The sequence below is a fragment of the Electrophorus electricus genome, chromosome 2 (assembly GCF_041902795.1).
Source record: "Electrophorus electricus isolate QZ-2024a chromosome 2, ASM4190279v1, whole genome shotgun sequence".
In the NCBI taxonomy this organism is placed as follows: domain Eukaryota; kingdom Metazoa; phylum Chordata; class Actinopteri; order Gymnotiformes; family Gymnotidae; genus Electrophorus; species Electrophorus electricus.
Genome location: NC_137498.1, coordinates 4,792,534 through 4,806,857, shown reverse-complemented (window position 1 = coordinate 4,806,857; position 14,324 = coordinate 4,792,534). Strand labels below are relative to the sequence as shown.

General features: G+C 40.1%; 2 non-coding genes across 2 annotated transcripts; both read left to right on the top strand.

Moving 5' to 3' along the window:
- Positions 1-8,452: 8,452 nt before the first annotated feature.
- trnav-cac (transfer RNA valine (anticodon CAC)) lies at positions 8,453-8,525 on the top strand. The gene has a single exon. It is a non-coding gene; the product is annotated as a tRNA-Val (tRNA).
- A 5,071-nt stretch (positions 8,526-13,596) lies between these two features.
- On the top strand, positions 13,597-13,669 carry trnav-cac (transfer RNA valine (anticodon CAC)). Its single transcript has one exon. It is a non-coding gene; the product is annotated as a tRNA-Val (tRNA).
- Positions 13,670-14,324: the final 655 nt, after the last annotated feature.

Sequence of the window (14,324 nt, the reverse complement as noted above, 5' to 3'; positions counted from 1 at the left end):
TGAGTTCTCCAAGTCCTGTACTCCAAACTCCGGCACTATAACGCATGTGAAATCCCTAACCTCTTCGTCTGCAACTTGGTTCTACATTGTGCAAAATGGAAATTTCAAGATCAGAAGATTACTAGCATCTTAGTATGGACATAAAGAGTAGCTTCTCTGTTGGAAAAAAATATCCCATCACTGTCTCCATTTGCAAACCGAGAAAGTCAATATATGCAGCAGGCTTGTCCTCCGGTGATGCAAGGACTGTGCTTTAGGAGCTGTGTTTAAGGCTGATTTCAATTGTCACAGGGATGATGTAAAACTCATTGTAGCATGATGGGTGTGCTAATCCATGTATTTCAAACAAAATGAAACAAAACAGAAACTCCACGAGTGCATCTGTATTTGATCTCCTAACAGAGATAAGTTATGCTACTTAGCTAATTCTTAAAAGTAACATCCTTATAGTCTCCTGACAATTAAAATCTATGCAAAGCAATGTTAATGATGCAGAATTTGTGCACTAGGGATTGCTTTCCATGCCGATGAATAAGCCTACAGTGATCCGGTAAAGCTCTTCATATTATTCCTAGGGAGTAACATTCTGTCTCTCAAAGGCAATGAAACAAGAAAACATTGCTTGGTGGGATTGAATTTTGCCTCCTAACGGGGAGAAGACAATTCAAGCCAGTTTTTAAACTATGCCTTGCAGGCACCAAAAAGGAGGAAATGCTGGGCTGATCCTGAACGGCCAGTGCTGCAGGGTTTCTGTAGTGGTTATCACGTTTGCCTCACACGCGAAAGGTCCCTGGCTCGATACCAGGCAGAAACACAACTCTTGGTAGATGTGTAACTGCTGTCCTTTCAATTGAATGGAGAGCCGTTCTTCACAGAGAAAAGTCAGGCTCCTTAATTAATGGCCAAGCAGATTAATTAAAATTCTTAGCATAATGGCTATTCTAATTCAAGTCTTTCAAGCATAAACTTTAGTGAGTGTGTTCTCATTTTGTTTCCTAACAGAGGTTATGCTAATTAGCTGAAATTTAAAAGTTACTTTCATCAAGTCTATGGCAAAGAACAAATCCTTGCAAGGCAATATCAAGCCTACACAATTTGTGCAATAGGTTATGCTCTAAATGCCAATGAGAGAACTAGAGAGATAAAGTAAAACTCTTCATATTATGCCTAGTTAGCAACAGTCTGTTTCTTGAAGTTTAGGAAACAAGAGAACTTTGGTGGGGTTGTCTGAATTTTCATCCTAATGCTTGAGAAGTCATACTGCTTAGCCAGATTTAAAGCTATGATTTTCAAGCCCCAAAAATGAGCAAAAGCTGGAGAGGCAAAGAAGCATTTTAAAGTGGTTTCTGTAGTGTAGTGCTCAGCATGTTCGCCTGACACGAGAAAGGTCCTCTGTTCCATACCTGGCAGAAACATCCCTCTTGATAGCACAGTAGTTGGGCACGTGCTTTTTGTAAGCAGTGTATCAAGTGGGAGACTCTTTGTGCGGTTTGCCCTTTAGGTCCTCAGACTGAGGCACCAAGCTCCTTGTCTAATCGCAACATCATTTTGGCATAAATCCTGTTGACTAAAAGACCTTTTTGGGGGATCATTATTGATTGATATAGATCTTGAACTCTCTTGATTTGTCTAGAGTAGTGGTCATTGCATTTGCTTTCCAGGTCACATGTCCCAGCTTCCATACTGTGCAGAAGCATTTCTCTTTCATCCATTTTTGGTGTTTACTGTATAAAATGGTTGGAACAAAGGGAAGCATGGGCAGGCGAGGCTAAAGAACTGCACAGGGAAATCAACTTAAACTCAGCATCATGGAACTGCAGCTGAGCTGCTTTTTAACTGCACTCAAAATGGTAAAAGAAGGCAATACTGTTCATGACTTCAAGGTAGAATTGAGAGGAGTGAGGTTCTGAGGACAACTATTGGGACTGCAATGAAAGAGATCTTCGGTTTTTATGGCCTTAAGCAGTGAAGAGCTCACACGGCCCTGCTACATAGGTTTAGAAAGCAAGAACAGAACCTACAATTTTCCAGGACCACCAGTTTGGACTGATGTGTAGGTCGGACTAGAGGGTTCCCTTTCAGCTAAACAGCATTTTTTTTCTGACAGTTTGAATCAGATATTTCTGAAAATTACAATTGTGAACCATTTGAATTTTAGGTACGTCTGCTCATGAAACGCATTTTAGGCCATCCGACATACCCACGAAATTTGCATAAAATGGCAGCTATTTGTGAACTTCCAAATATGAAAGGTTTTGGCATAAATGATGTTCATTCTTTCTCCTAAATAATTTGCACACATTTTCAGTTTTGGGGATGAGCTGGTGAAAAAATTGATCTGAAATTGCAGTGATACCATACTGCATCAAGGCATTTTTGCATGGTGTCTGTAGTGAATTGGTCATCACGTTTGCATTATGTGTGAAAGGACCTTGAATTGAAGCTGAGCAGAAACATTAGCTGGTTCTTTGGTTTCTGTGTCTTCTATTTGAAGTAGACACCAGGGAATCGAATGGCCTTCTTGCAGCAGAGGGAAATGATTTTCTGAACTCCCTAGTTACTTCAATTGAGTTCTCCAAGTCCTGTACTCCAAACTCCGGCACTATAACGCATGTGAAATCCCTAACCTCTTCGTCTGCAACTTGGTTCTACATTGTGCAAAATGGAAATTTCAAGATCAGAAGATTACTAGCATCTTAGTATGGACATAAAGAGTAGCTTCTCTGTTGGAAAAAAATATCCCATCACTGTCTCCATTTGCAAACCGAGAAAGTCAATATATGCAGCAGGCTTGTCCTCCGGTGATGCAAGGACTGTGCTTTAGGAGCTGTGTTTAAGGCTGATTTCAATTGTCACAGGGATGATGTAAAACTCATTGTAGCATGATGGGTGTGCTAATCCATGTATTTCAAACAAAATGAAACAAAACAGAAACTCCACGAGTGCATCTGTATTTGATCTCCTAACAGAGATAAGTTATGCTACTTAGCTAATTCTTAAAAGTAACATCCTTATAGTCTCCTGACAATTAAAATCTATGCAAAGCAATGTTAATGATGCAGAATTTGTGCACTAGGGATTGCTTTCCATGCCGATGAATAAGCCTACAGTGATCCGGTAAAGCTCTTCATATTATTCCTAGGGAGTAACATTCTGTCTCTCAAAGGCAATGAAACAAGAAAACATTGCTTGGTGGGATTGAATTTTGCCTCCTAACGGGGAGAAGACAATTCAAGCCAGTTTTTAAACTATGCCTTGCAGGCACCAAAAAGGAAGAAATGCTGGGCTGATCCTGAACGGCCAGTGCTGCAGGGTTTCTGTAGTGGTTATCACGTTTGCCTCACACGCGAAAGGTGCCTGGCTCGATACCAGGCAGAAACACAACTCTTGGTAGATTTGTAACTGCTGTCCTTTTAATTGAATGGAGATTCGTTCTTCACAGAGAAAAGTCAGGCTCCTTAATTAATAGCCAAGCTGATTAATTAAAACTCTTAGCATAATGGGTATTCTAATTCAAGTCTTTCAAGCATAAACTTTAGTGAGTGTGTTCTCATTTTGTTTCCTAACAGAGGTTATGCTAATTAGCTGAAATTTAAAAGTTACTTTCATCAAGTCTATGGCAAAGAACAAATCCTTGCAAGGCAATATCAAGCATACACAATTTGTGCAATAGGTTATGCTCTAAATGCCAATGAGAGAACTACAGAGATAAAGTAAAACTCTTCATATTATGCCTAGTTAGCAACAGTCTGTTTCTCGAAGGGTAGGAAACAAGAGAACTTTGGTGGGGTTGTCTGAATTTTCATCCTAATGCTTGAGAAGTCATACTGCTTAGCTAGATTTAAAGCTATGATTTTCAAGCCCCAAAAATGAGCAAAAGCTGGAGAGGCAAAGAAGCATTTTAAAGTGGTTTCTGTAGTGTAGTGCTCAGCATGTTCGCCTGACACGAGAAAGGTCCTCTGTTCCATACCTGGCAGAAACATCCCTCTTGATAGCACAGTAGTTGGGCACGTGCTTTTTGTAAGCAGTGTATCAAGTGGGAGACTCTTTGTGCGGTTTGCCCTTTAGGTCCTCAGACTGAGGCACCAAGCTCCTTGTCTAATCGCAACATCATTTTGTCATAAATCCTGTTGACTAAAAGACCTTTTTGGGGGATCATTATTGATTGATATAGATCTTGAACTCTCTTGATTTGTCTAGAGTAGTGGTCATTGCATTTGCTTTCCAGGTCACATGTCCCAGCTTCCATACTGTGCAGAAGCATTTCTCTTTCATCCATTTTTGGTGTTTACTGTATAAAATGGTTGGAACAAAGGGAAGCATGGGCAGGCGAGGCTAAAGAACTGCACAGGGAAATCAACTTAAACTCAGCATCATGGAACTGCAGCTGAGCTGCTTTTTAACTGCACTCAAAATGGTAAAAGAAGGCAATACTGTTCATGACTTCAAGGTAGAATTGAGAGGAGTGAGGTTCTGAGGACAACTATTGGGACTGCAATGAAAGAGATCTTCGGTTTTTATGGCCTTAAGCAGTGAAGAGCTCACACGGCCCTGCTACATAGGTTTAGAAAGCAAGAACAGAACCTACAATTTTCCAGGACCACCAGTTTGGACTGATGTGTAGGTCGGACTAGAGGGTTCCCTTTCAGCTAAACAGCATTTTTTTTCTGACAGTTTGAATCAGATATTTCTGAAAATTACAATTGTGAACCATTTGAATTTTAGGTACGTCTGCTCATGAAACGCATTTTAGGCCATCCAACATACCCACGAAATTTGCATAAAATGGCAGCTATTTGTGAACTTCCAAATATGAAAGGTTTTGGCATAAATGATGTTCATTCTTTCTCCTAAATAATTTGCACACATTTTCAGTTTTGGGGATGAGCTGGTGAAAAAATTGATCTGAAATTGCAGCGATACCATACTGCATCAAGGCATTTTTGCATGGTGTCTGTAGTCAATTGGTCATCACGTTTGCATTATGTGTGAAAGGACCTTGAATTGAAGCTGAGCAGAAACATTAGCTGGTTCTTTGGTTTCTGTGTCTTCTATTTGAAGTAGACACCAGGGAATCGAATGGCCTTCTTGCAGCAGAGGGAAATGATTTTCTGAACTCCCTAGTTACTTCAATTGAGTTCTCCAAGTCCTGTACTCCAAACTCCGGCACTATAACGCATGTGAAATCCCTAACCTCTTCGTCTGCAACTTGGTTCTACATTGTGCAAAATGGAAATTTCAAGATCAGAAGATTACTAGCATCTTAGTATGGACATAAAGAGTAGCTTCTCTGTTGGAAAAAAATATCCCATCACTGTCTCCATTTGCAAACCGAGAAAGTCAATATTTGCAGCAGGCTTGTCCTCCGGTGATGCAAGGAGTGTGCTTTAGGAGCTGTGTTTAAGGCTGATTTCAATTGTCACAGGGATGATGTAAAACTCATTGTAGCATGATGGGTGTGCTAATCCATGTATTTCAAACAAAATTAAACAAAACAGAAACTCCACGAGTGCATCTGTATTTGATCTCCTAACAGAGATAAGTTATGCTACTTAGCTAATTCTTAAAAGTAACATCCTTATAGTCTCCTGACAATTAAAATCTATGCAAAGCAATGTTAATGATGCAGAATTTGTGCACTAGGGACTGCTTTCCATGCCGATGAATAAGCCTACAGTGATCCGGTAAAGCTCTTCATATTATTCCTAGGGAGTAACATTCTGTCTCTCAAAGGCAATGAAACAAGAAAACATTGCTTGGTGGGATTGAATTTTGCGTCCTAACGGGGAGAAGACAATTCAAGCCAGTTTTTAAACTATGCCTTGCAGGCACCAAAAAGGAGGAAATGCTGGGCTGATCCTGAACGGCCACTGCTGTAGGGTTTCTGTAGTGTAGTGGTTATCACGTTTGCCTCACACGCGAAAGGTCCCTGGCTCGATACCAGCCAGAAACACAACTCTTGGTAGATTTGTAACTGCTGTCCTTTTAATTGAATGGAGAGTCGTTCTTCACAGAGAAAAGTCAGGCTCCTTAATTAATAGCCAAGCTGATTAATTAAAACTCTTAGCATAATGGCTATTCTAATTCAAGTCTTTCAAGCATAAACTTTAGTGAGTGTGTTCTCATTTTGTTTTCTAACAGAGGTTATGCTAATTAGCTGAAATTTAAAAGTTACTTTCATCAAGTCTATGGCAAAGAACAAATCCTTGCAAGGCAATATCAAGCATACACAATTTGTGCAATAGGTTATGCTCTAAATGCCAATGAGAGAACTACAGAGATAAAGTAAAACTCTTCATATTATGCCTAGTTAGCAACAGTCTGTTTCTCGAAGGGTAGGAAACAAGAGAACTTTGGTGGGGTTGTCTGAATTTTCATCCTAATGCTTGAGAAGTCATACTGCTTAGCTAGATTTAAAGCTATGATTTTCAAGCCCCAAAAATGAGCAAAAGCTGGAGAGGCAAAGAAGCATTTTAAAGTGGTTTCTGTAGTGTAGTGCTCAGCATGTTCGCCTGACACGAGAAAGGTCCTCTGTTCCATACCTGGCAGAAACATCCCTCTTGATAGCACAGTAGTTGGGCACGTGCTTTTTGTAAGCAGTGTATCAAGTGGGAGACTATTTGTGCGGTTTGCCCTTTAGGTCCTCAGACTGAGGCACCAAGCTCCTTGTCTAATCGCAACATCATTTTGTCATAAATCCTGTTGATTAAAAGACCTTTTTGGGGGATCATTATTGATTGATATAGATCTTGAACTCTCTTGATTTGTCTAGAGTAGTGGTCATTGCATTTGCTTTCCAGGTCACATGTCCCAGCTTCCATACTGTGCAGAAGCATTTCTCTTTCATCCATTTTTGGTGTTTACTGTATAAAATGGTTGGAACAAAGGGAAGCATGGGCAGGCGAGGCTAAAGAACTGCACAGGGAAATCAACTTAAACTCAGCATCATGGAACTGCAGCTGAGCTGCTTTTTAACTGCACTCAAAATGGTAAAAGAAGGCAATACTGTTCATGACTTCAAGGTAGAATTGAGAGGAGTGAGGTTCTGAGGACAACTATTGGGACTGCAATGAAAGAGATCTTCGGTTTTTATGGCCTTAAGCAGTGAAGAGCTCACACGGCCCTGCTACATAGGTTTAGAAAGCAAGAACAGAACCTACAATTTTCCAGGACCACCAGTTTGGACTGATGTGTAGGTCGGACTAGAGGGTTCCCTTTCAGCTAAACAGCATTTTTTTTCTGACAGTTTGAATCAGATATTTCTGAAAATTACAATTGTGAACCATTTGAATTTTAGGTACGTCTGCTCATGAAACGCATTTTAGGCCATCCAACATACCCACGAAATTTGCATAAAATGGCAGCTATTTGTGAACTTCCAAATATGAAAGGTTTTGGCATAAATGATGTTCATTCTTTCTCCTAAATAATTTGCACACATTTTCAGTTTTGGGGATGAGCTGGTGAAATAATTGATCTGAAATTGCAGCGATACCATACTGCATCAAGGCATTTTTGCATGGTGTCTGTAGTCAATTGGTCATCACGTTTGCATTATGTGTGAAAGGACCTTGAATTGAAGCTGAGCAGAAACATTAGCTGGTTCTTTGGTTTCTGTGTCTTCTATTTGAAGTAGACACCAGGGAATCGAATGGCCTTCTTGCAGCAGAGGGAAATGATTTTCTGAACTCCCTAGTTACTTCAATTGAGTTCTCCAAGTCCTGTACTCCAAACTCCGGCACTATAACGCATGTGAAATCCCTAACCTCTTCGTCTGCAACTTGGTTCTACATTGTGCAAAATGGAAATTTCAAGATCAGAAGATTACTAGCATCTTAGTATGGACATAAAGAGTAGCTTCTCTGTTGGAAAAAAATATCCCATCACTGTCTCCATTTGCAAACCGAGAAAGTCAATATATGCAGCAGGCTTGTCCTCCGGTGATGCAAGGACTGTGCTTTAGGAGCTGTGTTTAAGGCTGATTTCAATTGTCACAGGGATGATGTAAAACTCATTGTAGCATGATGGGTGTGCTAATCCATGTATTTCAAACAAAATTAAACAAAACAGAAACTCCACGAGTGCATCTGTATTTGATCTCCTAACAGAGATAAGTTATGCTACTTAGCTAATTCTTAAAAGTAACATCCTTATAGTCTCCTGACAATTAAAATCTATGCAAAGCAATGTTAATGATGCAGAATTTGTGCACTAGGGACTGCTTTCCATGCCGATGAATAAGCCTACAGTGATCCGGTAAAGCTCTTCATATTATTCCTAGGGAGTAACATTCTGTCTCTCAAAGGCAATGAAACAAGAAAACATTGCTTGGTGGGATTGAATTTTGCGTCCTAACGGGGAGAAGACAATTCAAGCCAGTTTTTAAACTATGCCTTGCAGGCACCAAAAAGGAGGAAATGCTGGGCTGATCCTGAACGGCCACTGCTGTAGGGTTTCTGTAGTGTAGTGGTTATCACGTTTGCCTCACACGCGAAAGGTCCCTGGCTCGATACCAGGCAGAAACACAACTCTTGGTAGATGTGTAACTGCTGTCCTTTTAATTGAATGGAGAACCGTTCTTCACTGAGAAAAGTCAGGCTCCTTAATTAATAGCCAAGCTGATTAATTAAAACTCTTAGCATAATGGCTATTCTAATTCAAGTCTTTCAAGCATAAACTTTAGTGAGTGTGTTCTCATTTTGTTTCCTAACAGAGGTTATGCTAATTAGCTGAAATTTAAAAGTTACTTTCATCAAGTCTATGGCAAAGAACAAATCCTTGCAAGGCAATATCAAGCATACACAATTTGTGCAATAGGTTATGCTCTAAATGCCAATGAGAGAACTACAGAGATAAAGTAAAACTCTTCATATTATGCCTAGTTAGCAACAGTCTGTTTCTCGAAGGGTAGGAAACAAGAGAACTTTGGTGGGGTTGTCTGAATTTTCATCCTAATGCTTGAGAAGTCATACTGCTTAGCTAGATTTAAAGCTATGATTTTCAAGCCCCAAAAATGAGCAAAAGCTGGAGAGGCAAAGAAGCATTTTAAAGTGGTTTCTGTAGTGTAGTGCTCAGCATGTTCGCCTGACACGAGAAAGGTCCTCTGTTCCATACCTGGCAGAAACATCCCTCTTGATAGCACAGTAGTTGGGCACGTGCTTTTTGTAAGCAGTGTATCAAGTGGGAGACTCTTTGTGCGGTTTGCCCGTTAGGTCCTCAGACTGAGGCACCAAGCTCCTTGTCTAATCGCAACATCATTTTGTCATAAATCCTGTTGACTAAAAGACCTTTTTGGGGGATCATTATTGATTGATATAGATCTTGAACTCTCTTGATTTGTCTAGAGTAGTGGTCATTGCATTTGCTTTCCAGGTCACATGTCCCAGCTTCCATACTGTGCAGAAGCATTTCTCTTTCATCCATTTTTGGTGTTTACTGTATAAAATGGTTGGAACAAAGGGAAGCATGGGCAGGCGAGGCTAAAGAACTGCACAGGGAAATCAACTTAAACTCAGCATCATGGAACTGCAGCTGAGCTGCTTTTTAACTGCACTCAAAATGGTAAAAGAAGGCAATACTGTTCATGACTTCAAGGTAGAATTGAGAGGAGTGAGGTTCTGAGGACAACTATTGGGACTGCAATGAAAGAGATCTTCGGTTTTTATGGCCTTAAGCAGTGAAGAGCTCACACGGCCCTGCTACATAGGTTTAGAAAGCAAGAACAGAACCTACAATTTTCCAGGACCACCAGTTTGGACTGATGTGTAGGTTGGACTAGAGGGTTCCCTTTCAGCTAAACAGCATTTTTTTTTTGACAGTTTGAATCAGATATTTCTGAAAATTACAATTGTGAACCATTTGAATTTTAGGTACGTCTGCTCATGAAACGCATTTTAGGCCATCCAACATACCCACGAAATTTGCATAAAATGGCAGCTATTTGTGAACTTCCAAATATGAAAGGTTTTGGCATAAATGATGTTCATTCTTTCTCCTAAATAATTTGCACACATTTTCAGTTTTGGGGATGAGCTGGTGAAAAAATTGATCTGAAATTGCAGCGATACCATACTGCATCAAGGCATTTTTGCATGGTGTCTGTAGTCAATTGGTCATCACGTTTGCATTATGTGTGAAAGGACCTTGAATTGAAGCTGAGCAGAAACATTAGCTGGTTCTTTGGTTTCTGTGTCTTCTATTTGAAGTAGACACCAGGGAATCGAATGGCCTTCTTGCAGCAGAGGGAAATGATTTTCTGAACTCCATAGTTACTTCAATTGAGTTCTCCAAGTCCTGTACTCCAAACTCCGGCACTATAACGCATGTGAAATCCCTAACCTCTTCGTCTGCAACTTGGTTCTACATTGTGCAAAATGGAAATTTCAAGATCAGAAGATTACTAGCATCTTAGTATGGACATAAAGAGTAGCTTCTCTGTTGGAAAAAAATATCCCATCACTGTCTCCATTTGCAAACCGAGAAAGTCAATATATGCAGCAGGCTTGTCCTCCGGTGATGCAAGGACTGTGCTTTAGGAGCTGTGTTTAAGGCTGATTTCAATTGTCACAGGGATGATGTAAAACTCATTGTAGCATGATGGGTGTGCTAATCCATGTATTTCAAACAAAATGAAACAAAACAGAAACTCCACGAGTGCATCTGTATTTGATCTCCTAACAGAGATAAGTTATGCTACTTAGCTAATTCTTAAAAGTAACATCCTTATAGTCTCCTGACAATTAAAATCTATGCAAAGCAATGTTAATGATGCAGAATTTGTGCACTAGGGACTGCTTTCCATGCCGATGAATAAGCCTACAGTGATCCGGTAAAGCTCTTCATATTATTCCTAGGGAGTAACATTCTGTCTCTCAAAGGCAATGAAACAAGAAAACATTGCTTGGTGGGATTGAATTTTGCGTCCTAACGGGGAGAAGACAATTCAAGCCAGTTTTTAAACTATGCCTTGCAGGCACCAAAAAGGAGGAAATGCTGGGCTGATCCTGAACGGCCAGTGCTGTAGGGTTTCTGTAGTGTAGTGGTTATCACGTTGGCCTCACACTCGAAAGGTCCCTGGCTCGATACCAGGCAGAAACACAACTCTTGGTAGATGTGTAACTGCTGTCCTTTTAATTGAATGGAGAGCCGTTCTTCACAGAGAAAAGTAAGGCTCCTTAATTAATAGCCAAGCTGATTAATTAAAACTCTTAGCATAATGGCTATTCTAATTCAAGTCTTTCAAGCATAAACTTTAGTGAGTGTGTTCTCATTTTGTTTCCTAACAGAGGTTATGCTAATTAGCTGAAATTTAAAAGTTACTTTCATCAAGTCTATGGCAAATAACAAATCCTTGCAAGGCAATATCAAGCATACACAATTTGTGCAATAGGTTATGCTCTAAATGCCAATGAGAGAACTACAGAGATAAAGTAAAACTCTTCATATTATGCCTAGTTAGCAACAGTCTGTTTCTCGAAGGGTAGGAAACAAGAGAACTTTGGTGGGGTTGTCTGAATTTTCATCCTAATGCTTGAGAAGTCATACTGCTTAGCTAGATTTAAAGCTATGATTTTCAAGCCCCAAAAATGAGCAAAAGCTGGAGAGGCAAAGAAGCATTTTAAAGTGGTTTCTGTAGTGTAGTGCTCAGCATGTTCGCCTGACACGAGAAAGGTCCTCTGTTCCATACCTGGCAGAAACATCCCTCTTGATAGCACAGTAGTTGGGCACGTGCTTTTTGTAAGCAGTGTATCAAGTGGGAGACTCTTTGTGCGGTTTGCCCTTTAGGTCCTCAGACTGAGGCACCAAGCTCCTTGTCTAATCGCAACATCATTTTGGCATAAATCCTGTTGACTAAAAGACCTTTTTGGGGGATCATTATTGATTGATATAGATCTTGAACTCTCTTGATTTGTCTAGAGTAGTGGTCATTGCATTTGCTTTCCAGGTCACATGTCCCAGCTTCCATACTGTGCAGAAGCATTTCTCTTTCATCCATTTTTGGTGTTTACTGTATAAAATGGTTCGAACAAAGGGAAGCATGGGCAGGCGAGGCTAAAGAACTGCACAGGGAAATCAACTTAAACTCAGCATCATGGAACTGCAGCTGAGCTGCTTTTTAACTGCACTCAAAATGGTAAAAGAAGGCAATACTGTTCATGACTTCAAGGTAGAATTGAGAGGAGTGAGGTTCTGAGGACAACTATTGGGACTGCAATGAAAGAGATCTTCGGTTTTTATGGCCTTAAGCAGTGAAGAGCTCACACGGCCCTGCTACATAGGTTTAGAAAGCAAGAACAGAACCTACAATTTTCCAGGACCACCAGTTTGGACTGATATGTAGGTCGGACTAGAGGGTTCCCTTTCAGCTAAACAGCATTTTTTTTCTGACAGTTTGAATCAGATATTTCTGAAAATTACAATTGTGAACCATTTGAATTTTAGGTACGTCTGCTCATGAAACGCATTTTAGGCCATCCAACATACCCACGAAATTTGCATAAAATGGCAGCTATTTGTGAACTTCCAAATATGAAAGGTTTTGGCATAAATGATGTTCATTCTTTCTCCTAAATAATTTGCACACATTTTCAGTTTTGGTGATGAGCTGGTGAAAAAATTGATCTGAAATTGCCGTGATACCATACTGCATCAAGGCATTTTTGCATGGTGTCTGTAGTGAATTGGTCATCACGTTTGCATTATGTGTGAAAGGACCTTGAATTGAAGCTGAGCAGAAACATTAGCTGGTTCTTTTGTTTCTGTGTCTTCTATTTGAAGTAGACACCAGGGAATCGAATGGCCTTCTTGCAGCAGAGGGAAATGAATTTTTGAACTCCCTAGTTACTTCAATTGAGTTCTCCAAGTCCTGTACTCCAAACTCCGGCACTATAACGCATGTGAAATCCCTAACCTCTTCGTCTGCAACTTGGTTCTACATTGTGCAAAATGGAAATTTCAAGATCAGAAGATTACTAGCATCTTAGTATGGACATAAAGAGTAGCTTCTCTGTTGGAAAAAAATATCCCATCACTGTCTCCATTTGCAAACCGAGAAAGTCAATATATGCAGCAGGCTTGTCCTCCGGTGATGCAAGGACTGTGCTTTAGGAGCTGTGTTTAAGGCTGATTTCAATTGTCACAGGGATGATGTAAAACTCATTGTAGCATGATGGGTGTGCTAATCCATGTATTTCAAACAAAATTAAACAAAACAGAAACTCCACGAGTGCATCTGTATTTGATCTCCTAACAGAGATAAGTTATGCTACTTAGCTAATTCTTAAAAGTAACATCCTTATAGTCTCCAGACAATTAAAATCTATGCAAAGCAATGTTAATGATGCAGAATTTGTGCACTAGGGACTGCTTTCCATGCCGATGAATAAGCCTACAGTGATCCGGTAAAACTCTTCATATTATTCCTAGGGAGTAACATTCTGTCTCTCAAAGGCAATGAAACAAGAAAACATTGCTTGGTGGGATTGAATTTTGCGTCCTAACGGGGAGAAGACAATTCAATCCAGTTTTTAAACTATGCCTTGCAGGCACCAAAAAGGAGGAAATGCTGGGCTGATCCTGAACTGCTAGTGCTGTAGGGTTTCTGTAGTGTAGTGGTTATCATGTTTGCCTCACACGCGAAAGGTCCCTGGCTCGATACCAGGCAGAAACACGACTCTTGGTAGATGTGTAACTGCTGTCCTTTTAATTGAATGGAGAGCCGTTCTTCACAGAGAAAAGTCAGGCTCCTTAATTAATAGCCAAGCTGATTAATTAAAACTCTTAGCATAATGGCTATTCTAATTCAAGTCTTTCAAGCATAAACTTTAGTGAGTGTGTTCTCATTTTGTTTCCTAACAGAGGTTATGCTAATTAGCTGAAATTTAAAAGTTACTTTCATCAAGTCTATGGCAAAGAACAAATCCTTGCAAGGCAATATCAAGCATACACAATTTGTGCAATAGGTTATGCTCTAAATGCCAATGAGAGAACTACAGAGATAAAGTAAAACTCTTCATATTATGCCTAGTTAGCAACAGTCTGTTTCTCGAAGGGTAGGAAACAAGAGAACTTTGGTGGGGTTGTCTGAATTTTCATCCTAATGCTTGAGAAGTCATACTGCTTAGCTAGATTTAAAGCTATGATTTTCAAGCCCCAAAAATGAGCAAAAGCTGGAGAGGCAAAGAAGCATTTTAAAGTGGTTTCTGTAGTGTAGTGCTCAGCATGTTCGCCTGACACGAGAAAGGTCCTCTGTTCCATACCTGGCAGAAACATCCCTCTTGATAGCACAGTAGTTGGGCACGTGCTTTTTGTAAGCAGTGTATCAA